Source organism: Gorilla gorilla, chromosome 3, assembly GCF_029281585.2.
Source record: "Gorilla gorilla gorilla isolate KB3781 chromosome 3, NHGRI_mGorGor1-v2.1_pri, whole genome shotgun sequence".
Lineage (NCBI taxonomy): Eukaryota > Metazoa > Chordata > Mammalia > Primates > Hominidae > Gorilla > Gorilla gorilla.
This window is the reverse complement of record NC_073227.2, coordinates 33,708,537-33,726,713: the sequence shown is the minus strand read 5'-3', so window position 1 is coordinate 33,726,713 and position 18,177 is coordinate 33,708,537. Positions and strand designations below refer to the sequence as shown.

The 18,177-nt window shown below is 43.2% G+C and overlaps 1 long non-coding RNA gene across 1 annotated transcript in view; it reads left to right on the top strand.

Moving 5' to 3' along the window:
• LOC115934333 (uncharacterized) overlaps positions 1 to 12,554 on the top strand; it is a 38,259-nt gene extending 25,705 nt beyond the window's left edge. Inside the window, exons 3-4 of the long non-coding RNA XR_004070159.2 lie at positions 8,281 to 8,374; positions 12,412 to 12,554. This is a non-coding gene — a long non-coding RNA (uncharacterized lncRNA). The remainder of the gene's footprint in view (positions 1 to 8,280; positions 8,375 to 12,411) is intronic.
• The last annotated feature ends 5,623 nt before the right edge of the window (positions 12,555 to 18,177 follow it).

The following is an 18,177-nucleotide window of genomic DNA, read 5'->3' as shown; positions in this document are numbered from 1 at the left end:
TATGGGATCACGGCTCACTGCCGCCTGGACCTCCTGGGCTCAAGGGATGCTCCTGCCTCAGTCTCCTGAGTAGCTGGAACCACGGGTGTGCACCACCACACCCAGCTAATGTGTTATTTACTGTAGAGACAGGGCCTCACTATGTTGCCCAGGCTAGTATTGAACTCCTGGGCTCAAGCAAGCCTCCTGCCTCAGCCTCCCAAAGTGCTGAGATTACAGGTGTGAGCCACTGTGTCAGCCTGACATTTGTTCTTATATATCAAATCTGGGAGGTTTGATAAATATATATAGAGAGATAGGGCCCGAAATCATAACAACTGAAAAAAAGCCAAGTTGCAGAGTTTTGTGTATATATGTAGTATTATATATATATAACATATACTATATATTATATAATTAAGAATATAATATATATTATTATGTTATGTACTTGTATTACATATAATATAGCATATTATAATATAGTATATATTCTATATTTATATTTTATAATAAAAATTATATGCTATTATATTATATTTTACATATTATAATATATTATATATTCATGTTTTTATAGTTTATTATGAGCAATATATAGCTTTTTGAATATGTAAACAAATGGCATTATATTATATATAATATAGGATATATTTATATTAATAGTATATTAGTATAGTATATTAATAATATATCAATATCTATAGTATGTGACATTATACTATATGTAATATATTATTCTATTGGTAATTATATTACTAATATGTTATATTAGTATAATAATATATTTTGTTATTATACTAATAATAGCATAATTATATATTATAGGCTGGGCATGGTGGCTGAGGTCTGTAATCCCAGCACTTTGGGAGGCTGAGGCAGGCAGATCACCTGAGGTCAGCAGTTTGAGACCAGCCTGGCCACCATGGCGAAACCCCATCTCTACTGAAAATACAAAAAAATTAGCCGGGCATGGTGGTGTGCTCCTGTAATCCCAGCTACTCGGGAGGCTGCAGCAGGACAATCCCTTGAACCCAGGAGAGGGAGGTTGCGGTCAGCTGAGAGAGCGCCACTGCACTCCAACCTGGGGGACAGGGCGAGACTCCATCTAAAAAAAAAAAATTTTTATATTATAATTATATTAGTACTATTATATTCATAATATATTCTAATATATTACTATATTATATATAGTATAATGCCATATACTATAGATAATAATATATTAATAATTATATATAGTATAATGCAATTTGTTTAAATATTCAAAGAATGCTATATGTTGTTCATAAATAAACTATAAAGATATGGATGAGAAGGATACAGAAGCTTCTGGAATGGGGAAAGAGAGGTTCAGTTGTATCTTTTTTTTCTTTTTTGAGACGGAGTCTCGCTCTTTTACCCAGGCTGGAGTGCAGTAGTGCGATCTTGGCTCACTGCAACCTCTGCCTCCCAGGTTCAAACAATTCTCCTGCCTCACCCTCCTGAGTAGCTGGGATTACAGGCACCTACCACCATGCCCAGCTAATTTTTGTGTTTTTAGTAGAGATGGGGTTTCACCATGTTGCGCCAGGCTGGTCTTGAACTTCTGACCCCAGTTGATCCCCCCTGCCTTAGCCTCCCAAGGTGCTGGGATTACAGGCGTGATCCACAGCGCCTAGCCATTCAATTTTATCTTTAATGCATTACTTCTTTAAAAATGTCTGAAACAAAGACATCAAAAAATTAACAATATGTTCATTTCTGTTGGTACTTTATCATACTCTGTACTTTTCTGGATGTTTATGTCATAATAAAAATGCATTAATGACTCAAAATATTATAGAGCTGGAATGTTTAATAAATTAAATTTACATTAACATTTGAATTAAATTAAAATTTTAGTTTCAAAGTGGCTCTAGCCACTTTTCTTTCTCTTTCTTTCATCCTTTCTTTTTCTTCTTCTTTTTTTTTTTTAATAGATACAGGGTCTCGCCATGAACCGCAGCACCTGGCCACTTCTTATTTTTAATACTGTAGGTAGGTATTAGTGATAACAATATGCAAAATGTAGACCAAATGAGTCCTGAGCATGCAGCATAGATATAGACCCCTACGGGAACTTGGTTAAATGATATTATTCTGTCGTTTTATGTTTTATCAAATTACTTGCAGTTCCTAGAAGGCTCATGTCCAATTAATTGAGATTTTCCTACAGCATTTCAGCTGATAACAGCCACAGTAATTTAAAACTGGTAATAATGATAGGGTTGTTCCAGTTACTATATATTTGATTCCCAAACTGTTCCAATTCCACCCAGTGACTTGCCAAGGTATAAATCTGGTAAAATTAACACAAACGAAGACATTTTTCAGATTTTCTCATTTACTAAAGTAAGGGCTATAAACAGTTGTCTGGCCATTATTTCACTAGGAATTTCAGCATTAACAACAAAAACAACAAACATGCATTACAAAAGCATTGAGAAGGTTGGAAAACCCAGCACTGGCTTTAGGTAGGGAGAGATTTGAGACTTTGCCCTCAGACCACAGAATTACTGCAGGCCATTAATTTCTTTCCATTTGGGCTTTAATTGGCTTTCTCCCTGGCACAAATTCTCCTGAATCTCCTCTAACTGTCTAATCAAGGCTGAGCTGTGAAGTACAGCAAAGCAAAGTGAACTTTGTTCTGTATGTAGACAACTCCCAAAACATAGCAGTTTTATCAGCCATCATCAGGTTAGCACATGGAAAATTCCTGGGGCTACGGAAAGCTTTGGGGGATATAAAACTATTGATCATATCCTCCTAAGTAGCAAGTCAATTTCAATACTATGATTCCATGAATGGGTGAGATATATTTATTCATTCGTTTGGCAGTTATATTTTTGAGCACCTACTAGGTATCAGGCACAGTCCTAAGAGATACAGTGATGTAGACAGACACGGCCCCTGGCTTTATGTTGCTGATAATCCACATGGAAGAGCTGTCATCCTGGCCTGTGGTACAAGGTAATATATAAGTGAATCCTAGCCAACCAAAAATGCTAAGTGCTTTGCAGCTTGATGAATGGTGGAGTCAGGTTCTCTTTGTAAATAGAACTGGGGTCTTTGTAAAAGACAGCTGAATTTTTTCAGCTTCTTTGTAAAAGAAGCTGAATTTTTTCCAAAATTCCAGTCACTGGAAGTGTTAGCGAAGAAAATCTCACTCTTTGAGCCATACCTATGTTTTCTTTTCTAATTTTTAAAGTATTCTTTTTTTTTTTTCTTGAGACAGGGTCTCCTCTGTCACCTAGGCTGGAGTGCAGTGGTGCCATCACAGCTCACTGCAGCCTCATCCTCCCCGGCACAAGCAATCCTCCCACCTCAGCCTCTCGAGTAGTTGAGACTACAGGGGCACACCACCACACCTGGTTAATTATTTATTTTTTTGTAGAGACAGGGGTCTGCGCTATGTTGCCCAGGTTGGTCTCAAACTCATGGATGCAAGCGACCCTCCCACCTTGGCCTCCCAAAGTGCTGGGGTTACAGGTATGAGCGACCATGCCCGGCCATCCATGGTTTTTATTAAACACTCAAATCTCCCTAATTCTACCAGAATAAATATGCAGTCACCACCTTACAGACTTTCTGAGGAAGACCCAAATTGTAACAGAGGGATTGAATTAAAAGAAGAAATGAGATGTTCCCGTGTGGTTTAAGGCCAAAGATAATGCGTAAGGAGTAGAAGAGAGGAAAGCACAGTGATTGTGCGTCCCTTTGGAGCGGAAGCTGACCTTAATTGAGCATTTTCTTGGTTTCACGGGCCATTTATCCATCATTCATCCAATTCTCCCAACAACCCTGCAAAGTAGACACTCTCATCCCTATTTTACCACTGAAGTAAATGAAGTTCAGGTTGGGAGCAGTGGCTCACACTTGTAATCCCAACAATTCAGGAGGCTGGGGCCGGAGAATTCCTCCAGCTCAGGAGTTTGAGACCAGGGCAACATAGGGAGACCCTGCTTCTGTTAAATTTAAAAGAAAGAAAGAAAGAAAAGGACGTTCTGAGAGGGGGTGCCTCTCCAAGGCCACAAACTAAGGAGTCAAGAGCAGAACCCATGCATGCAGCTTCACCTTGGTGACTTTGAACTCACCTGGTCTGACTTATAGATACGCATAACCTCTATGACCCCTGCCAGTGTCTCTGAGTCAATGAGTGCACACTGTCGCTTAGCCTGAAGTCAGATGGAAATCAGGAGAGACAGTTAAGCTGCTGATAATTAAGGGGTTAGAAGTGTAAATCAAAATGAGCATTGTTTTATGAGTCTCTTTTTATTACTTTCAAGTTTTATTCACCTGATAAGGTAAAAAGAGAATAAAAACAATCAAGAAGGCGAGTCCTTCAATACCCAGGTTACTGCAGCATTTTTTTCTTGTGTTTTGTGGACAGATTAAGTATTAAATTATAAAACTAATCTGTTCAGATATCAGGAATAGTGTCAACTTTGATAAAGCTTCACTCACTCTGAAGATTACTTTCAAAATGACCTGATCTGACTCAATGAATAATTTAACAATTGATTTTCTGGCAGAAACACTAAAGAATGAAAGACAAGGCCTCCTAAGATGATCTTGGGAGGAAAAATTTCCTTTTCGCTGAGACCTTTGTTTCACCTTTAGTTTGCCTGCGATTGACTTTGACGGGAAGATTCCACCATTAGTTCCTGATGGACCAGAGATTTATAGCTTTTCAAATAGATGCTATTTATCTTGACGCGAAGATATATATCGAGGGAAGGGTTGCTTATCATGTGCCTGAACCTGGGTCAGGCACTAGGGATGCAGAAGCCAGCAGTGTGCATGGGTCCTTACCCTGGCAGAACTTAAGGTCTGGTGGCAGAGGCAGCAGACAGACAGAGACTCAGATGCAGTGTGAGCAACACTCTGGAAACCTAGAGGAGGTACTCTTCCTTCATACTCAGGGACACTCCTCAGATAAGTGCAGGAAGCACAGGAAGTGCAAAGGCCAGGGGGAAAGAGAACCATGGCGCCTGCAGGGAGCTGCATGCATCTGAGCAATATTTGGGTGGAAGTTTACCGGAAGCCACAAAGGAGCAGTCAGATGTTCTCACTGTAAGTGCAACAGCCACAGATACCAACCAATAAAGGAATGTGTTATTGCATTAACGGTGAAAATACTACAGGAGCCGTTGTCATCAGAAAATTTCATAATTTTCTAAATTATTGAACAACCCTCAGGTAAGTTCTCAATCTATGAAAGTATAATCAGCGTTCAATTTGTGTAGTATTTGCTTTTCTAGAAAATTCAGTATATAGTGCGTATAAAAACTGTAAAAGGCAGGGCACGGTCACTCATGCCTGTAATCCCAGCATTCTGGGAGGCCGAGGCAGGTGGATCACGTGAAGTCAGGAGTTTGAGACCAGCCTGGCCAACATGGCCAAACCCCATCTCTACTAAAAATACAAAAATTAGCCAGGCCTGGTGACTCGCACCTGTGATCCCAGCTACTCAGGAGGCTGAGGTGCCAGAATCGCTTGAACTCGAGAGGCAGAGGTTGCAGTGTGAGCTAAGATTGCGCCACTGCACTCCAGCCTGGGAGACAGAGTAACATTCTATCTCAAAAAGAAAAAAGAGAAAAGAAAAGAGAAAAAACTGTGCAAAAAGTACTTTCAGTGTGTAAAAGTAGATTAATGTTCTAGAAACAGATTATATATATATATGTACTTATTTATTTATTTTCTGGACAGAGTCTCAATCTGTCGCCCAGGCCGGAGTGCAGTGGCACGATTTCAGCTCATTGCAACCTCCGCCTCCCAGGCTCAAGTGATTCTCCTACCTCAGCCTCCTGAGTAGCTGGGATTACAGACGTGCACCACCACACCCAGCTAATTTTTATTTTTAGTAAAGACGGAGTTTCACCATGTTGGCCCGGCTGGTCTTGAACTGCTGACCTCAGGTGATCCCCCTGCCTCATCCTCCCAAGGTGCTGGGATTACAGGCATAAACCATGGCATCCAGCCTAGATACAGATAATTATAACCTCATTCACCTATGTATGGAATGTCCGATTAGATGTTCAAAGGTCATGCAAGATTCAGGAGAATTTTTTTTTTTTTTTTTTTTTGGGCAGAGTCTCACTCTGTAGTCCAGGCTGCAGTGCAATGGTGCGATCTCAACTCAAACCTCTGCCTCCCCGGTTCAAGTGATTCTCCTGCCTCAGCCTCCTGAGTAGCTGGGATTACAGACACCCGCCATCCTGCCTGGCTAATTTTCATACTTTTGTAGAGATGGGGTTTCACTATGTTGGTCAGGCTGCTCTTGAACTCCTGACCTCAGGTGATCCACCTGCCTCGACCTCCCAAAGTGCTGGGATTACAGGTGTGAGCCACTGCACCTGGACAATTCTTTCATGTGTTGAGTTGTTCTGTGTGTTTGAGGATGCCTGGTATCACAGTTCCCCGTACACTAAATGCCTCAGTGCCTCACAAACCACAAGACACCCCCAGGGAGTGGAGCCATCGTTGTTGGCTGAGGTTAGTGTTCCTGGTCTCTGTGCCCACTCTTCCCCATGGGAAAAGGAGTGACTTTTGATTGGTGAGTTTGGGAGAACCTCATCTCTTCTGTATAAATGCCTGGGAATTCCAGTTCTGCCCAGGACTGATGGGAGAGTTAACTCTAGGAAAGATAGCAAACCCATTAGGCTAATGATGTAAAGACATTCTCTACGCAGCTTTGTCAGTAATAAAGCTGACATTTTTCGCTCTCCATCTGCCTCCTCTCATTTTTCAAATGCTTGAAAGAAGCATTGAAGAAAGAAAAGAGCATTTGTTTATTGCCCCTCCACACACAGCACATTTGGAGAAAAGGATAGTCATTGTTACACCAGGAGGGTTGGGGCCATCCAGGATGCATGAGTGGAGTGAGGCGTAAAGACCCACATAGAACCTCATCACATAGGCTGTGGCTTCTCAGAGGCCCAGGATTCTGGAGAGGAGCTCTTGGGGATTCTGGGAGAGGAGATAAGAGGAGGGAAAGTGCCACCCATGATTTCAACCATAGCAACTGTGGTTTTCTGTGTTTTATATTGGGTTCAAATATACATAAAATCTCATTTGTTTAAAAAAAAAAAAGGTTCCACTGCAAAAAGAAAATGTTTGGCAACATCTGAGCTGAAGAGTTGGCAGAGAAAAGAAGAGCCCAGGAAGAGTGATAAGGAAGTGCCAAAAATGCAAGAGGAAAGAGGAATATTTGCAGACCAGGAAGCTGAGGAATGGAACTTTTCAAGAGGCAGAAAGTGGCTGAAGGTTGGGTAACACCATAGGGAGGTCAGGGAAGAGGAGGGCAGAAGAGTGACCACAGCGTTTATTGACATTGTGATCTTGGCAGGAACAGGCTCAGGGCAGTGTCAAGGGCCAACCCTAAATGGCAGGGGATTAAGAGGTAAGTAAAGAAGTGAGGAAGTTGAGACCATTTGGACTTCACTGTAAAGAAGATGATGGAGACCTGGCACAGTGGCTCATGCTTGTAATCCCAGCACTATAGGAGGCCGAGGCGGGCGGATCACCTGAGGTCAGGAGTTGGAGACCAGCCTGACCAACATGGAGAAACCCTGTCTCTACTAAAAATATGAAAATTAGATAGGCATTGTGGTGGGCACCTGTAATCCCAGGAGGCTGAGGCAGGAGAATCGCTGAACCGGGGCGGGTGGGGGTGACAGAGTTTGCAGTGAGCTGAGATTGCACCACTTCACTCCAGCCTGGGTGAAAGAGCAAAACTTCATCTCGAAAAAGGAAAAAAAGAGGAAGAAGATGATGGACCCTGGATGGTATTAGTTTCTCCAGTGCCTACTGGTTGTCAAAAAGGTCCATGCACAAAGGAAATTAAGTCGCTGCAATGTGCTGGACAATAGAGTATTATTCATGGTAGAAACAGAGAAATCCTTTTTTCAAATGTGGTCGAAATAGGAGAAGCAGGGGGTCTGGGAGGAGTAAAACAGCAAATCTTTGCCTGCTTTTCTGAAAGGACTGGTTGTAACCATTTTGTTGTTGTTGTTGTTTCATATTGAAGAGAGCATTAATCTTTCTAGGAAGTCTGTAGTTCAGATGGGAGCTGCAGTTAACAATGCCCCCTCTGTTGCAAACACGTTAATGAATGTTGAATCAGCAGGAGAGAAATGACTTCTCCTCCCCCATATTCCATATCCTGCTGATAGCAAGGACATAAATGCTGCTGACTGGCTGCCTAATGGCCCATGGAAGTCACTGAAGTGACATGGTTAGTGCTGGAGACCTCAAAAGGGCTTCTTCCTTCATTCTTAGACCCAGAGAAAAGCACTGGGAGGAATGAGAAAGTAGCAACTAGACAAAAATGAAAACTCTTTAAGAAGCATTGCTGAAGTTACAGGGGAAAAAGGTAAGAGTCTTAATGGTCATTTTTCTAAGTGCAGCTCTGAAATGGAAATGATGTTTGACCACTCCCACACAAAAACATGGTGAAGAGTGAGACGTGCTTGCATGGCCTTCTGAACTCCACTGGGCAGAAGACCTATACGAGACATGTTAGACCACTGGAAGGAACAAAGGCCCGTGTTCTTCTTCTGGCTCTAGTTCTGAGCTCGTAAGCCACTCTGTTTTCCAGCAGTTGCATTCTCTGTGTCTTCATCCACTCATCAACAAAGCCAAATTACAGGCCACTGTGTGGATAATTCAGTCAAGCCTGCCATGTTGCTCAACCAACAGAAGAGAGGAGATTCAAAGGTCAGATGGGAAAGGTGCTTCATGCACTTAAGTTTAATCTCTTAACAACCCGGACAGGCATTATTACCCGTTTTACAGGTGGTAAAACAGGCCAAGAGAAACAAGTCACTGGCATAAAGTCCCTCAGCTGGTAAGTGACAGAGCTGAGTCAAAAGCCCAGATATGTCTAGCTGTAAATAGTATAAAATGAATGAGTGATAACTGAGTGAATGATAAAAATAAGGAATTAAACTTATAATATGTTTTAGAGATTTTAAGTCTTATTAGGGACTTTTTTTTTTGTTTTCTTTTTTGAGACAGAATCTCACACTGTCGCCAGGCTGGAGTGCAGTGAGGCAGTACCTCTGTTCACTGCAATCTCCACCTCCTGGGTTTAAGCAATTCTCCTGCCACAGCCTCTTGAGTAGCTGGGATTACAGGCTCAGGCCACCATTCCCAGCTAATTCTTTTTTTTTTTTTTTGAGACGGAATCTTGTTTTGTTGCCCAGGCTGGAGTGCAGTGGTGCAATCGTGGCTCTCTGCAACCTCTGCCTCCCTGCTTCAGCCTCCCGAGTAGCTGGGAGTACAGGTGTGTGCCACCATGCCCGGCTAATTTTTTGTATTTTTAGTAGAGATGGGGTTTCGCCATGTTGGCCAGGCTGGTCTTGAACCCCTGGCCTCAAGTGATCCACTTGCCTCGGCCACCCAAAGTGCTGGGATTATAGGCGTGAGCCACCGCTCCTGGCCTAATCAGGGACTTTTGTTTCTTTCCCTGTTTACTTTCAGAATCACTTCTTTGCCCATAAACAACTGTGAGCCAGACAGTCCTGTCAGTGGTCAGAGATTCAGTGCTCAACAAGTGATAAGTAGGCAAGCTCTGGCATCTCCTTCCTGTGGCACAAAAATCTGTGCAAGATTTATGAATCTTAAATGTCCACAAACCATGGAAAATATTAAGTGGAAAGCAGATAACACTATTTTGTTGTTAAACACATTTTGATATATCCACAAAATGGAATGCAACCATTAAAAAACATGATGTTAAAGAGTTACGAATGGTTTATTATAATATAAAGTGGGAAAAAATGTGTGTGTGGACATTATTAATAATAATTGACATTGGGAGATGAGATCATGGGGAATTTTTTTCTTCTTTTCTGTACTTTCTTGTGTTTCCAAAATTTTCTTTAATTAGTATTCACGGTTTTTATGATTGAAAATATGGGCTGGACGTGGTGGCTCATGCCTATAATCCAAGCACTTTGAGAGGCCGAGAGGGGCGGATCACTTGAGTCCAAACCTAATGACAACTCAACTTTTCAGGGAAATGCAAATTAAAATTGTTCTGAGATGATCACTACACATTCACCAGAATGGCTAAAAATTTAGAGCCTGACGGTCTCAAGTAGGAGCAAGGAAGTGGAACCAGGGAACAGTCAAGCACTGCAGATGGCAAGGGTCCAGTGGGTGATTGGTAAAACCATTTGGCATTATCTACTGAAAACAAACAAATGCCTGTCCAACACCTGGCAAATCCACTCCTAGGTATAAATTCAAGAGAAATAAACACATGTATCTACAAAAATATGTATACATGAATGATTATAAGCAGCTTTAAAATTGAAAGTAATTAGTAGCCAAAACCAGGAAGCAGCCCAATGGCCATCAACAGGAGAATGAATATTGTGGTCTGTCCATACAATAGAACACCACACAACAACAACAACAACAAAAGAACAAATGACTGTTACACAGAATGACAGGAATGGGCCAGGCAGTGGCTCATGCCTGTAATTTCAGCACCTTGGGAGGCTGAGGCCAGAGGATTGATTAAGGCCAGGAGTTCGAGACCAGCCTGGGCAACATGGTGAAACCCCATCTCTACAAAAATATAAAAATTAGCCCAACATGATGGCAGGCAACTGCGGTCCCTGCTAGTTGGGAGGCTGAGGTGGGAGGTTCACCTGAGCCCAGGAAGCTGAGGGTGTAGCGAGCCTCGATTATGCTACTGCATTCCAGCCTGGGCAACCGAGCAAGATTCTGACTCAAAAAAAGAATGACAGGAATGAATCACACAGAGTGTTGAGTGAAATAGGCCCACACAAGAGAATAATACACAGTGTGCATGATTCAGTCGTGTGATAAAGACAGCTCATACTAGCTCATGAGAACAAATTATTACATATATTTTTAGGAATTTTGCAATCCAATCATTAAATACATGCTTTATTTAAACTTAAATTATAAACTTACAACTAAATAAATTGCATACAAAGGTAGTAAACTCAAAACTCTTCACTTCCTAATTATTTTACCACATTTTTACTCTTGTCTATGCAATTGAGATTATTTGCATCTATTGTATATATTTGGTGGAAAAATATATATAATTGTGTTGTACTGTACATATATTTCCAATACCATGTTCAATAATCACAGCTTGATTGCTTCGAATCAGCAGTGGCAATTGCTAGAAAAATTGACAAAGGAGGGCCGGGCGCTGTGGCTCACGCCTGTAATCCCAGCACTTTGGGACGCCGAGGCGGGGGGATCATGAGGTCAGGAGATCGAGACCATCCTGGCTAACACGGTGAAACCCTGTCTCTACTTAAAATACAAAAAATTAGTTGGGTGTGGTGGCGGGCGCCTGTGGTCCCAGCTACTCAGGAGGCTGAGGCAGGAGAATGCCGTGAACCCGGGAAGCAGAGCTTGCAGTGAGCCGAGATCGCGCCGCTGCACTCCAGCCTGGGTGACAAAGCAAGACTCCGTCTCAAAAAAAAAAAAAAGAAAAATTGACAAAGGTACAGATCAGGGCTCCTCCTCCTCCTCTTCCTCCTCCTCCTCCTCTTCCTTCTCCTCCTCTTCCTCCTCCTCCTCTTCTTCCTTCTTCTTCTTCTCCTTCTTCTTCTTCCTCCTTTTCTTCTTCTTCTTTTCCTTCTTCCTGTTCTTCTTCTGCTGCTGCTTCTTCTTTTTGTTTTGAGAGCTGGTTGTCAGACATGTATCAGTACAACACTGCTATGATTACATTTGTATGAAACTCACATATGGGGGTTAGTAGGCAGAAAGGAGATTACCTGGGGTGGTGCTGGGGGCTCCTTCCCAGGATGAGGCAGCAGGAACCTTACAGAGTGATGGTAATATTATTCTACATTTTGATCATGGTGGTGATTCCATGGGTATAAACATCTGTATGCACTTTATCTGGGTGATACCTCAATTTTTAAAATAATCTTTTTAAAACATGGGGTCTTGCTATATTGTCCAGGCTGGTCCCCCAACTCCTCAGCTCAAGTGATCCTCCTGCCTTGGCCTCCCAAAGTGCTGAGATTACAGGCATGAGCCACTGTAGCAGGCTAAAATAAATTTTAAAAAAATTTTCAAAACAGTTACCCTGAAAAGAGCTCCCTCTGTAGGAAGGTGGGAGGTCTAGCATCCCCACAGAATTTCATGTTCCATCTTCATGGGGCAGCTGATTTACAAGGGACCCTGGAAGGAGAAAGAGTCCTTTGTAACTATTTCCTGTGACTAGACCATGAGCTTGGAGGACAGGACCTGCATTGGCTTAAACTTTATAATTGGCCAATAGTCCCCTTCAGTGCAGATAATAATGATGGCTAATGCTAATGCGTTTTATTGAGAACTGTTCTGAGTGCTTTGTATGAGTTAACTCAATCTCCTTAAAATGTGAGAGGATTTTATGATTCCATTCTTCAGATTAAGACAACTGAGGTTAAGGGCCTGACTCCAGATCACACAGCAAGGGAGATGGCAAAATCAAGATTTCAACCCAGGAAACCTGCCTCCCATGCCTATGTTAATCACTACACCCTTCCCACAATAAATAATCAAATAAGCTATTAAGTTGTTAATTAATTTGCAGCGGATAACATGGTGTGGCCCCCACTTCTGGGTCTTCTGACTTATATCTGTGAAAGATAGATGAAGGTTCAAACACTTGGGCTCAGTCACCTGCATTCCTACCCTTACCTACGTGGCAGGTGTATTGCAGGACTTGCCTGATCTGAAGTTAAACAAAGGGGCAGTAGACATAAGTGACTGTAAAAGACCCAAAGGAAGAGACCCGAATGGCAGTTTTGGGTGCAGTTTGGTTGACTATGCCAAGGGAGGCCCTCTATTCCATCAGGGAAGTGGAAGCCCAAAGAGAACACATCACAGCACATTATCGCTGAACTCACCAGTTGAGTCCCACGCCCACAAGGAAAATATCGAAGTCTAAATATGTAGCCCCATTGCCCCTGGAAATTAATTAGCCTAAGCCCACCCTGTCTGAGCATCTGATTCTCCTTGCACACAAATAAATCTGCAGCAGGACCCGGGCACCATGAAATCCACTCTGAAACCACCTCCTAATTAGTTTGGGATGATTGATGGAATCAGTAAGCCAGACCTTGGATTTGCTTTAGGATCACAGAGCCTTTGCTTTTATGGGTGAGAAGACAGACATGCAGAGAGGAGCTGTCTAAAGGGGGGGTCCTCGTGAAATAGATAAGAGAACTTGGTCTCCAGACCCACCCATTTAGCTGGTGCACTGTCCAATGAGCATGGTGCCAAAAAGTGCTGCTCCAGTATCTAAGATCATGCCCTTGGAGTTATGACCATGGCCTCCACCAAAGCCCCGTGCCACCATGACTGCTCCATCTCAGCAATGGTATTTGTTGAGTGCCAACAAAATCTGGGAAAGCAAACCAGAGCCAGTCTCCGGGTGCAGATGGTGGCAGGGCTATGCAGTGTGCTGAGGGAAGATTGCAGGGATCTACTCCTGGAGCTGGGGCCAGGGCTCAAGGGAGGACAGGGCAGAGCCCAGTTGGATCCTAGCAGGGTAAAATTCCATATCCCCTTAGCCTTCCTCCAAACCTACATGCAACCTCTTCTCTTTTGGACACCGTCTCCTCTCTCCTCTCCTCCCCTCTCCTTCCCTTTCCTCCCCTCCCTTCCCCTCCCTTCTTCTCTCCTCTCTTTCTTTTCTCCTTGCTCTTATTTTCCCTGTTTCCTCATGAGACAGCAGAAATAAATCAGAATGCTACAGTGCAAACAGGTTCTGGAGTTACATATATCTGCCTGAGACCCTGACCAGCTTACTCACAGGTCCTCAGTGTTCCTTATCTGTCAAATGGGGAGGCTCGTGGGATTATTAAAGGGTTTGGAAGAGACAAACGTATATATACACGCATGCACTGCTTTTTTAAAAATGTGATAGACTCACCAAGAAAAATAATAACAAAGTCTCCTTTATCATCTCCATCCTCATCCTTCTCCCACCCCCAGCAAAAGAGGTTATGCTTTCAATTCAGAAATGTTGCCCCTGGACCCAGTTCAAGGACTCTGGATTTTTAGGGCCCTTTGATCTCTCAGTCTTTACATAAGATGGTCCCTCGGCCTGGAACTACTTTCTGCCTCCCCTTCTTTATCTGGCTAATTCCTACTGACACATTAAGACTCAAGAGTCTTTTCTTCCCGGAAGCCATCCATTATCAAGAAATCCTCCCCATTCCGGAGTCCCTGAGCTGACCTCTTTCTAATCATACCTGTAAGCCTGGGGACACAGACACATCACTGAGAGTTTCTGCTTGGCGATCCCTTTCTCAACTGTCATTTGATGGGGGACATGAGACCTTCATTAACCATAGTATCCACAGGTCTAGCAGGGCACTGGCGCAGAGTGGGTGCTGTGGATGAATATCCTGGGGCCCAAAACAGGGCCATGAAATGTACGAATTCACCCTGAAGTGTTAGTGCTTAAGACTGCCTTTCCTAGTGACCGTGCTTACAGCAGGATGAAGGAAAGGCAACACAGAAAGATAATCTACTAGTGGTAAAATTTCTGGTACTAGTGGAAGATAGATAAGCACAAAGATGGGGGTCTTTGCTAAAGCCCTTGAGATAAGAGACACAACTTTTCCACCTGGAAGGAAACTAAGCAGCCATCAGACTTATTTATTTATTTATTGAGATAATAATCTCAATAAATACATTCAATAAATATATTTTGTTTATCCATTTATTTATTGAGACAGAGTCTTGCTCTGTCACCCAGGCTGGAGTGCAGTAGAGCAATCTCAGCTCACTGCAACCTCCGCCTCTGGGGTTCAAGCGATTCTCCAGCCTCAGCCTCCGGAGTAGCTGGAATTACAGGCATGCACCACCACACACAGCTAATTTTTGTATTTTTAGTAGAGACAGGGTTTCGCCATGTTGGCCAGTTTGGTCTCCAACTCCTGACTTCAGGTGAACCTCCCACCTCGGCCTCCCTAAGTGCTGAGATTACAGGCGTGAGCCATCGTGCCCGGCCAGATTTCAGTTGTTTTTCAGCTGTGCTCTGTGGATTTCCTAGATTCCTGGAAAGCATGGGGAGTGGGAAGGGCGGTTCCAGATTCCCCTCCCCCAAGTCTAGAAATGAAACTCTGCTACTATCTGAGCTTGTGTGCAAGATTTTCCATTCTGGGCTTGTGTGAGAGATTTTGTTTGAAGAAAGAGTTCTGTTAATGGAAAAACCAAACTCTGTAAAATATATATATATATATGTGTATATATATATATATACACATATATATGTGTATATATATATATACACATATATATATGTATATATATATATACACATATATATGTGTATATATATATATATACACATATATATATATATATATTTTTTTTTTTTTTTTTAAGACGGAGTCTCGATCTGTCTCCCAGGCTGGAGTGCAGTGGCGCGATCTCGGCTCACTGCAAGCTCCGCCTCCCGGGTTCAGGCCATTCTCCTGCCTCAGCCTCCGAGTAGCTGGGACTACAGGCACCCGCCACCACACCCGGCTAATTTTTTGTATTTTTAGTAGCGAGGGGGTTTCACTGTGTTAGCCAGGATGGTCTCCATCTCCTGACCTCGTGATCTGCCCGCCTCGGCCTCCCAAAATGCTGGGATTACAGGCGTGAGCCACCGCGCCCGGCCTTCTGTAAAATATTTTAAAAAGGTTTGTTCTGAGCCAATAGGAGTGACCAAAGCCTGGGAAAACACAAACCCAAGAAGCCTCGAATGAGGGGTCCCGAGGCGGTTAGGACACAATTCTGTTTTACACATTTTAGGGAAGTTTAAGTTATAGAAAAAGTCATAAAAAATCAATACATAGAAATTAGGTCGGGTACAGTGGCTCACGCCTGTAATCCCAACACTTTGGGAGGCCGAGGCAGCAGGATGACTCGATCCCAGGAGTTTGAGACCAGCCTGGGCAACGTAGTAAGACCTGCCTCTACAAAAAATTTAAAAATAGTCAGGTGTGGTGACATGCATCTATAGTTCCAGCTGCTGAAGAGGCTGAGGCAGGAGGATTGCTTGAGCCCAGAAGGTAGAGACTGCAGTGAGCCATGATCACACCACTGCACTCCAGCCTGGGCAACAGAGCAAGACCCTATCTCAAAAAATAAAAGAGAAAAGAAAAAAAAAAACATGGGGGTTATACACTGCTTGGCCCAAAAAGTCAGAATATCTTGGGGCTTACAGGTTATAGGAGTTTTTTTTTGTTGTTTGTTTGTTTGTTTGTTTTTTTAATAGAGGCAAGGTGTCATTGTTGCCCAGGCTGGTCTCAAACTCCTGAGATTAAATGATCCTCCTGCCTTGGCCTCCCAAAGTGCTGGGATTATAGACATGAACCACCACACCTGGCCTAGAAATTCTTTAATGTGCGATTGGTTGAAGCTTTGTCTAAAAATATGGAGCCTGTAGAAAGGAATGCTTTAAGTTAAGATAAAGAAGTCTCTTGCCTAATACACTGTGTCAGAATGACCTGTAGGCATGGTAAGAGTGTATGACTTCACTCTTGTCTGGCATGGCCTTAGGTCCTGTTTATAATTTGGTATTTTGTCATCATAGTCTGTTTTGTTAATCATATGATCTCTATTTTAACATAATGTTGATTAAGTGCCTACACTCCAAAAGGGAGGGGAATGTAACAAAGGTTTCTTTGACCTGCCTTCCTGTCATGACTGGGAATTAAGTTTTTAAGATTTTTTAATTTTTTTTTTTTTTTTTTTGAAACAGAGTCTTGCTCTTTCGCCCAGGCTGGAGTGCAAGTGGTGTGATCTCAGTTCACTGCAACCTCCACCTCCTGGGTTCAAGCAATCCTCCCGCCTCAGCCTCCCGAGTAGCTGGGACTATAGGGTGTGTACCATCATGCCCAAACTTGTATTTTTAGTAGAGACAGGGTTTCATCGTGTTGGCCAGGCTGGCCTAGAACTCCTGACCTCAGGTGATCTGCCCACCTTGGCCTCCCAAAGTGCTGGAATTATAGGCATGAGCCACTGCACCTGGCTGGGTTTTTAAGATTTTTCTGGCCGGGCACGGTGGCTCACACCTGTAATCCCTGCACTTTGGGAGGCTGAGGCAGGTGGATCATGAGGTCAGGAGATCGAGACCCTCCTGGCTAACATGGTGAAACCCCATTTCTACTAAAAATACAAAAAATTAGCCAGGCATGGTGGCACGCACCTGTAGTCCCAGCTACCTGGGAGGCTGAGGCAGGAGAATCACTTGAACCCGAGAGGTGGAGATTGCAGTGAGCCAAGAGGGCTCCACTGCACTCCAGCCTGGGTGACAGAGTGAGACTCCATCTCAAAAAAAAAAAAAAAAAGGAAAGGAAAAAGAAAAAACAATTTTTTTCTAGGGTCCTATTGGCTAAGAGGGTGTCTGTTCAGTTGGTGAGGGTTTAGGATTTTATTTCGAGTTTACAGTTCTATTGCCAAAAAAAAAACAAAAAAAAATCAACCTTGTCCAACTCACCCATTTTATAGTTGAGTATGCCAGTAGCCCAAAATGACACAGTAGATGACCGGATCTTTCCATTTTCCCACCAGTGCTTATTTCACTACCTGCATTGGTCTCCAAAACACATTGCACTCAGCAGGCTGCCAGCAGGCAGGAAGGGCTCCTGGCATACCCCACACCTCCAGGGCAGTCTTCTGGCCATAGGGCAGTCTTCTGACCATAGGCCTCCCGGGTCCCTTTCCAAAGTCATCCTCCCTTAAAGAGGAGGGGCAAGTTGATAGGGCAAAACCATCTGATCTTACTGTTCTCTTATTTATGTATTTATTTCAGACGAAGTGTCGCTCTGTTGCCCAGGCTGGCATGCAGCTCATTGAGTAGCTGGGATTACAGGCGCCTGCCATCACACTCGTCTAATTTTTTTAATTTTTAGTAGAGATGGGATTTCACCATGTTGGCCAGGCTGGTCTCCAACTCCTAGCCTCAAGTGATCTGCCCTCCTTGGCCTCCCAAAGTGCTGGGATTACAGGTGTGAGCCATCACGCCGGGCACTGTTCTCTTTTTTAGATGACAAAACTGGGGCACAGGTTCTGTAGCTCATCCTTAGTGAAACCCAGGTCTTCCTGACTCCACTATCACACAAGGCTGAGTGTTCGCCGGGTAATGTGGACACTGTGTGTTGAAGGAGCTCAGAGAAGGCTGTTTGGGCT